Genomic DNA, 6,281 nt, shown 5'->3' on the forward strand with positions numbered 1-6,281 from the left:
TTCACGGTTTGCAAGCTCTAACAACTCATATGCTTGTTTTGCTCACATCTCACCACTGCTCGCACTCTCCAAGTATATAATCTTCTGATCTTCAGCTGGTTCCTCATCATAATTTCCATCTTCAGTATTGACGAGATGCTCCAGCATCGCTTCTGCTTCTAATTCTTCAATAAGAGCTTCATATAAGATCTTCAACACTAAGCATTCTTCTGACTCAGAGGGATATTTCATTGTGTCACATACTGAGAACTTCACTTCCTAGTCCTATACTCGCATTGTTACTTCGCCCTTATGAACATCCACAAGTGCTCTTCCTATTGCCATGAAATGGTCTCCTGAGGATGATAGGGACATCTTTATTTGCATCATAATCCAAAATAATAAAGTCAGTGGGGGAAAATCAACTTATCTACTTGTACCAGGATCAATCTTTCCTTTAGAATGTGTGATAGATTGGTCGACCAGTTGCAGAGTAACTGTTGTAGATGGACAGGGACATTTCCATCCCCAACTTCTTGTAGATGGACAGGGGCATAAGGTTAATAGTTGCTCCCAGGTCACATAGCGCCTGACCTATGTTTTGTCCCCCAATAGATACTGGCATGGTAAAGCTTCCAGGGTCCTTCATATTTTATGGAATATTGCTTGTAAGGATGGTATTGCACTCCTTAGTCAATGCTACCGTCTCGAACTCTCCCAGCTGCATTTTCTTTGTGAGTATGTCCTCGAGTTACCTCACATAGCTCAGCATCTGTTCCAACGCTTCCACCGGTGGTATGTTGACATGCAACTGCTTAAGAACATCCAACAATTTTTTGAATTGAACATCTTGATCCTTTTTCTATAGTCGCTTTGGATACGGTGGTGCATGTCTATATTCGGCTCTGGCATTTTCATGCTCTATTTGCTTTCTCTTCTCAGACATGCGTGCATGTCAAGCTCCTGCATTGGTTGCTCTTGCTTCAACTAGATTGCTCTCTTGATTTGTTTTATCCTGCTTTTCTGTTGGTTGCTCATTAACCTATGCTGGTGGATTTGGTAAAACTGCTCTATTTGGCTTGCATTCCTTGCCTGCCTGTGACTCTCCTTGTTCCTCTTGAATGGGTTCATTATGAGTTCCTGGAGCATCTGGGTGGGTAGGAGGTTATGCTTTCCCACTTATTAATGTAAGAGCTTTACACGGTTTCTTGCCATCTCTCTTTGGTACTTCTGTATCACTTGGCAATGCTCTATAAGGCCTACTATTCATGTCTATGGCTAGCTGGCCCATCTATATCTCTAGATTCCCTATTGATGCAGTCTGACTTTGCACTGTAGCATCGTTCTTTGCCATGTATGACTTCATTAGATTTTCTAAACATGTAATTGTTCCCTTTCACTACCTCTAAACTTCTGGTTGACCTTGGTTTTGCAACACCTGGTGTGTATGTTGCCTTCTGCTGGTATGCTGGAGCATTTGATGTTCCCGCATTATGCCCACCTTAGGTTCCACCTCAACTGAAATTTGGGTGATTTCTCCATCCTGGGTTAAATGTGTTGGACTATGGATTAATCCGGATGTTCTGTGAGTTTCCAGGTAGTAACTGATGCTGGATTCCTAGAGCAATCATTGTAATGATGTTCCGCTTCACAATAGGAGCACAAAATCTCTTGAAGGTGGCTCATATTTGCCCTAGCGGCAGAATAAGAGTCCAACCATGCTACTCATTAGGGGCACAAAATCTCTTTTTGTGTCATGCTTATCATTACCACATCCGTCAAATTTTATACCTTGGAGTTTAACGCGGAATAAGAGTCAGCTTCGCTCAATCCCTTGGCACATTTTCCTTGATTAGCTCGTGGGTCAATCCACTGGTGGTTGTTCGATGATATCTGATTACGCTTGTTTACATGCGTAAAAAGAAGGTTTTAGATGCTGTTTTTACTATGTTTGAACTTTGTTTCGGACTTTTTCTCGGTCGTTTGAGTTCCAATTCATGCAAAATTCATATATGATGGTTTGTGGTTGACTTATATTATATTTATGACATTTTAGGACCATTTGGGAGTGGAAATTAATCAAAAGAAGCAAAAAGACGAAAAAACATCATGGGAGGCGCCAGGCGCCTGGGAAGCCTGCAGAAAAACAGTTTTTCTTCCAACTTTGCCCTTAATGAAACGCGTCTTCCAATGCATTTTGGTGGTTCCAACCGATGCATACGTGTAGAAGAAGTGTTCCACTATCAGTTTGAGCACGATTTGGTCAGTCAAAAGAGTTGGAAATGGGTGATTCACCATCGTTTTAGGACCTACCTAACCAATTCTGCACAGCTATAAATTCCAGCAGCTTCTCCACCAAAGGCATCAAGCTTTGCTTCCTTCTCTTGATCATTTTTAGTGTTTCTTTGTTGCTTTCTAAGTACTTTTGAGTTGCTTTTGGTTTTTAAATCCTGAGCACTTTACATTCCTTTATTGAGCTTTATTTTGTTTTCGTTTGTACTTAGTTATTTTCTACTTATTCAAATAAATAAAAATCCAGCACTTTGCTTATCTTCTCTTTGCCTTTACTTTATTTTTAGTTAAGAGAGTTGTGTTTTTGGAGGAAAGAGCACGTGACACTCCCCTTGCTTGAAAAAGAAGGGTGAAGCTCTCAATCCCGATAAAAATTCTCTGTTAGTTAACTTTTGTTTTTCACACATGCATTCTAATTTCAACCATTTTACTTGCTGTATTTTCTTCATTATGTCTTTCTAAATTCCCGTCTCTAGCCCGGTTATGGATAGTTAGCCTTTTATTTCTAAAAAGGGTTGCTAAGAAGTAGTTTTTGCTTTTCATTCATTACTCAACATGTTTTCCCAAAAAGTTAGGATTTAGAGAAGGCCACTGTAAGTCTTAGCAAGTCAATACTGAAAAGGTTGCTTATTTGCATTGTTGAGTGGTTAAACCAAGGAGAGGAGCGCCTTAGACATAAGGGTTCCGGTTAAGTAGCCTAGACATAGGACCTTACCCCGAGGTTGCGACTATTTTCATCCTAAAACTAAGATATCTCTCATAATAGACATATTAGGGAATGTCTTAGGACTTTGAACTTGCTTAGCCATAAGTCAAGTGAAAAGCGTAGTCGTTGGTTCCTAAAGTAAAATGCACATCGTCCTTAGCGTATCCTTGATTCTTTGTTGGCTAACTTGAAGTAATTCGGACTAGGTTTTACCATTATAAGACCGAATCCCAAATCCAAAACCATTATTTGTGACCACTTCCCATTTTAAAAAAATCACTCATTTCAACGTTCACTATTCATTAAAACTTTAGAGTTTGGAAATTATTTAGAAGTCCTTGAGGATCGATACTTGGATACTCCATCCATTTTATATTACTCTGACAGGTGTGCGCTTGCATCTATAGAATTGTTACCACACTCAGTGCGTGCGTTCAGCAAAACCACCAGTCAATATCCATTCCAAAATTTCAAATGCTTCAGCATAGGGTTTGGCCAGAAGCTCTTCATCGGTTGACACATCAATTACTAGCCTTGTAGCTTTGTTCAACCCGTTATAATACGTTTCTATCTGGATGCACCTTAGGATTCTATGATGTGGGCACCTCTGCAAGAGCTTTTTAAATCGCTCCCAGGACTCACTGATAGACTCTCGAGTAAATTGTTGGAAGTTGTTGATCTCACTTCTGTATTTTGCATTCTTGTTGGGTGGAAAGTATTTCATCAAAAACTTTTCTGCTAGATCATTCCAATTTGTGATTGACTTTGAAGGTAAAGAGTCCAACCATGTTCTCGCTTCATCTCTAAGCGAGTAAGGAAATAACTTAAGTTGTAGCACCTCTTTCCTACACCCTTCAACTTTAAACGATTCGCAAAAGCCCATAAAGAATTTCAGATGTGAATGTGGGTCCTCAGATGTATGACCATGGAATTGCCCAATTGTTTGCAGCATCTGACATCACCAATTTTAGCTCAAATCTATCAGCGTAGATTTTAGGCTCCACGACAACTGGATAAAAGTTATAGAATGCTGAAGCTTCATATGCTCTGATCTCCCTATCTATGTTGTCTGTTAATAGTACACCATTGCGAGGGGGCATTGCTATTTCACGGACAACATCAACAGGATGCCCATCGACTATCTCCTCTATTCTTACATTCGAACGAAGTGGTGGATTTGGTGGATCCATTCTTACGGTAGCTTGGTTTCTTCACTTTTCTTTTCGATTTCAATGAAAAGTTCACTCTATTTCGTGATTGATTATATACTCTAAGCTGTGAAAGTCGTTCATGCACCTACAATCAAATCAAAAATGTAAGAAAGAGAAAACTCCTTACAGTACTGTATTCTCAAACACTATGACTTAAAGTAAAACAATTAAGTCCCCGGAAACAGTGCAAAACTTGTTGCGTACTCGAAATCCCGGTGAATACCAGTGCATGTGTACACTATATTCATCGTTAGTTGTAGTATGTAAGTCATTTTCTACCCAAGAGGCTTACCTCTAATCTAGAAAAGAAACAGTTCTGTTTTAAAAACCGGTAACATATAGCTTTTAAATCGAGTCGAATCACAAGCGATCAACCGCTTCCGCTGGGGATTCCATCCCTCCAGTCTTCGACTACACGCAAGGTATGTTTCTCTCTTGTAGCCGGAACAGTATATAACAGATATACAATATATATTTAATATACAACGTATATATTTGATTTACATTGTATATATATATATAGTATATGGATAAAGTTGGGTACCTTATCCTATTAACACTATGGATACGACCCACTTTGTAATAGTTACAAATGACTTGATCCAGGTCGTTCGTGTAGAGACATGCGAGTGGGGTATCCTATACAATGAGTTTGTATACGATCGGATTGTGAAATAATTAATCTTTAGCTATAACACCATTAGTTAATAGATTAATATTTCAATAGGATGACTAGGTAACTCGATCTTAATCCTGAGTGAGTTATGGACTACTGCCTATTAGGGCTCGTCCTTTGATTTGTACGGGTGAGAGTGGCTCGAGTCGTCGACTCAATATTTCTACCATTTTGGGGACGAGACTGACTGGGAAGCTGGGAACATAACTACACAAGATGGAATTCACTTCTTCCCGACTTTAGGATAAGTAGATGAGTGTTCTCTTAAGTGCTGACTCCAGGATTTGAACTAGGGGCCTCACCCTCTCACTGGCCCGAGAGGGACTTCGGGTTAATGGTCGGACAATAATCGAGTTGTTCATTTGAGGACAGCGGTACTTAAGGTCCAAGATGTAACAACACAGGGGTAAAATAGTAATTTGACAAAGCTGTGGTTACGAACACTTGTGAAGGATTGACTTACCATTAATGGTCAAAATATGTGGATGCAAAATATTATACAGTGAGAAGAGTGCAGATGTGGGTCTTTAATGGAGTGACCGACAGTTATTGAATGTTAATTATTATGGTTAATGAGTTTAATCAATTAACTTCGTATCGTTGGAGCTTCTAATCTGTAGGTCCATTAGGTGATACGCGACAACCCAAGCGTATTAAGCTACTCAAGCCACAAGCCAGTTGAATCCAATCGTATAGTTGGTTCAACCCGAAAGGCCAAGGTTAGAGGGATTACCTTTGCAGTCGTTACCTTGAGAAGACAGATGACTCACTATGCTCGAGGTCGGAAACACTCCACGAGTTTGATGACCAATCAAACAAGCATGCTCCGAGGGGTTCAAATACGAAGGCCTAAGTTCAACCACACAAAGGGATTCGAAATTTGAGAAGGGGTTTGCACAAGGCAATGAGAGAAACACTCAATTCTATTCAAAATACCATTCCAAAATGTTCAACAATGGAGGGGTACAAGCCTATTTATAGGCTAAGGCCCTTGGCCTTTTAAGGAAAATAACAAAATTAAAAAGAAAATTAAAATTGATAAATTCCTAAAAAGTCTAAAACTTGCATAAAGATGAAATTTAAAATTGTTAAATAAAAAGAAATAAAACAAAATCAAATCCCATCAAATAATAAAAAATAATAAGGAAATCTTTTCCTTAAAAGAATGGAGTGGGTGGCAAGGCAAGTTGGGGACACCCATGAGGGTGGCAACATCCATTGTGAAGGTGCCCATGGGGGCTATGGTGCGCACCTAAGGAAGCAGGCGCTGGTGGTTGCACGCATGGGCGGCGGTGCATGGCGCGCGTGCGTGGGGCGGGGCTGGCACGATGGGTGCGCACATGGGCGCTAGGCGCTGGGGGAAGTGCGCTTGGCGTGCGGTATGGGCACTGGCGGTGTGCGCGGGCGTTGGCGCTAG

General features: G+C 40.4%; 1 non-coding gene across 1 annotated transcript; it reads left to right on the forward strand.

The window, feature by feature from the left end:
• Positions 1-3,564: 3,564 nt before the first annotated feature.
• LOC148213075 (small nucleolar RNA R71) lies at positions 3,565-3,671 on the forward strand. The gene has a single exon (XR_015793084.1). It is a non-coding gene; the product is annotated as a small nucleolar RNA R71 (small nucleolar RNA).
• Positions 3,672-6,281: the final 2,610 nt, after the last annotated feature.

This window comes from Momordica charantia (genome assembly GCF_013281855.1).
Source record: "Momordica charantia cultivar OHB3-1 chromosome 1 unlocalized genomic scaffold, Mcharantia_2.0 BLBB01000001.1, whole genome shotgun sequence".
In the NCBI taxonomy this organism is placed as follows: domain Eukaryota; kingdom Viridiplantae; phylum Streptophyta; class Magnoliopsida; order Cucurbitales; family Cucurbitaceae; genus Momordica; species Momordica charantia.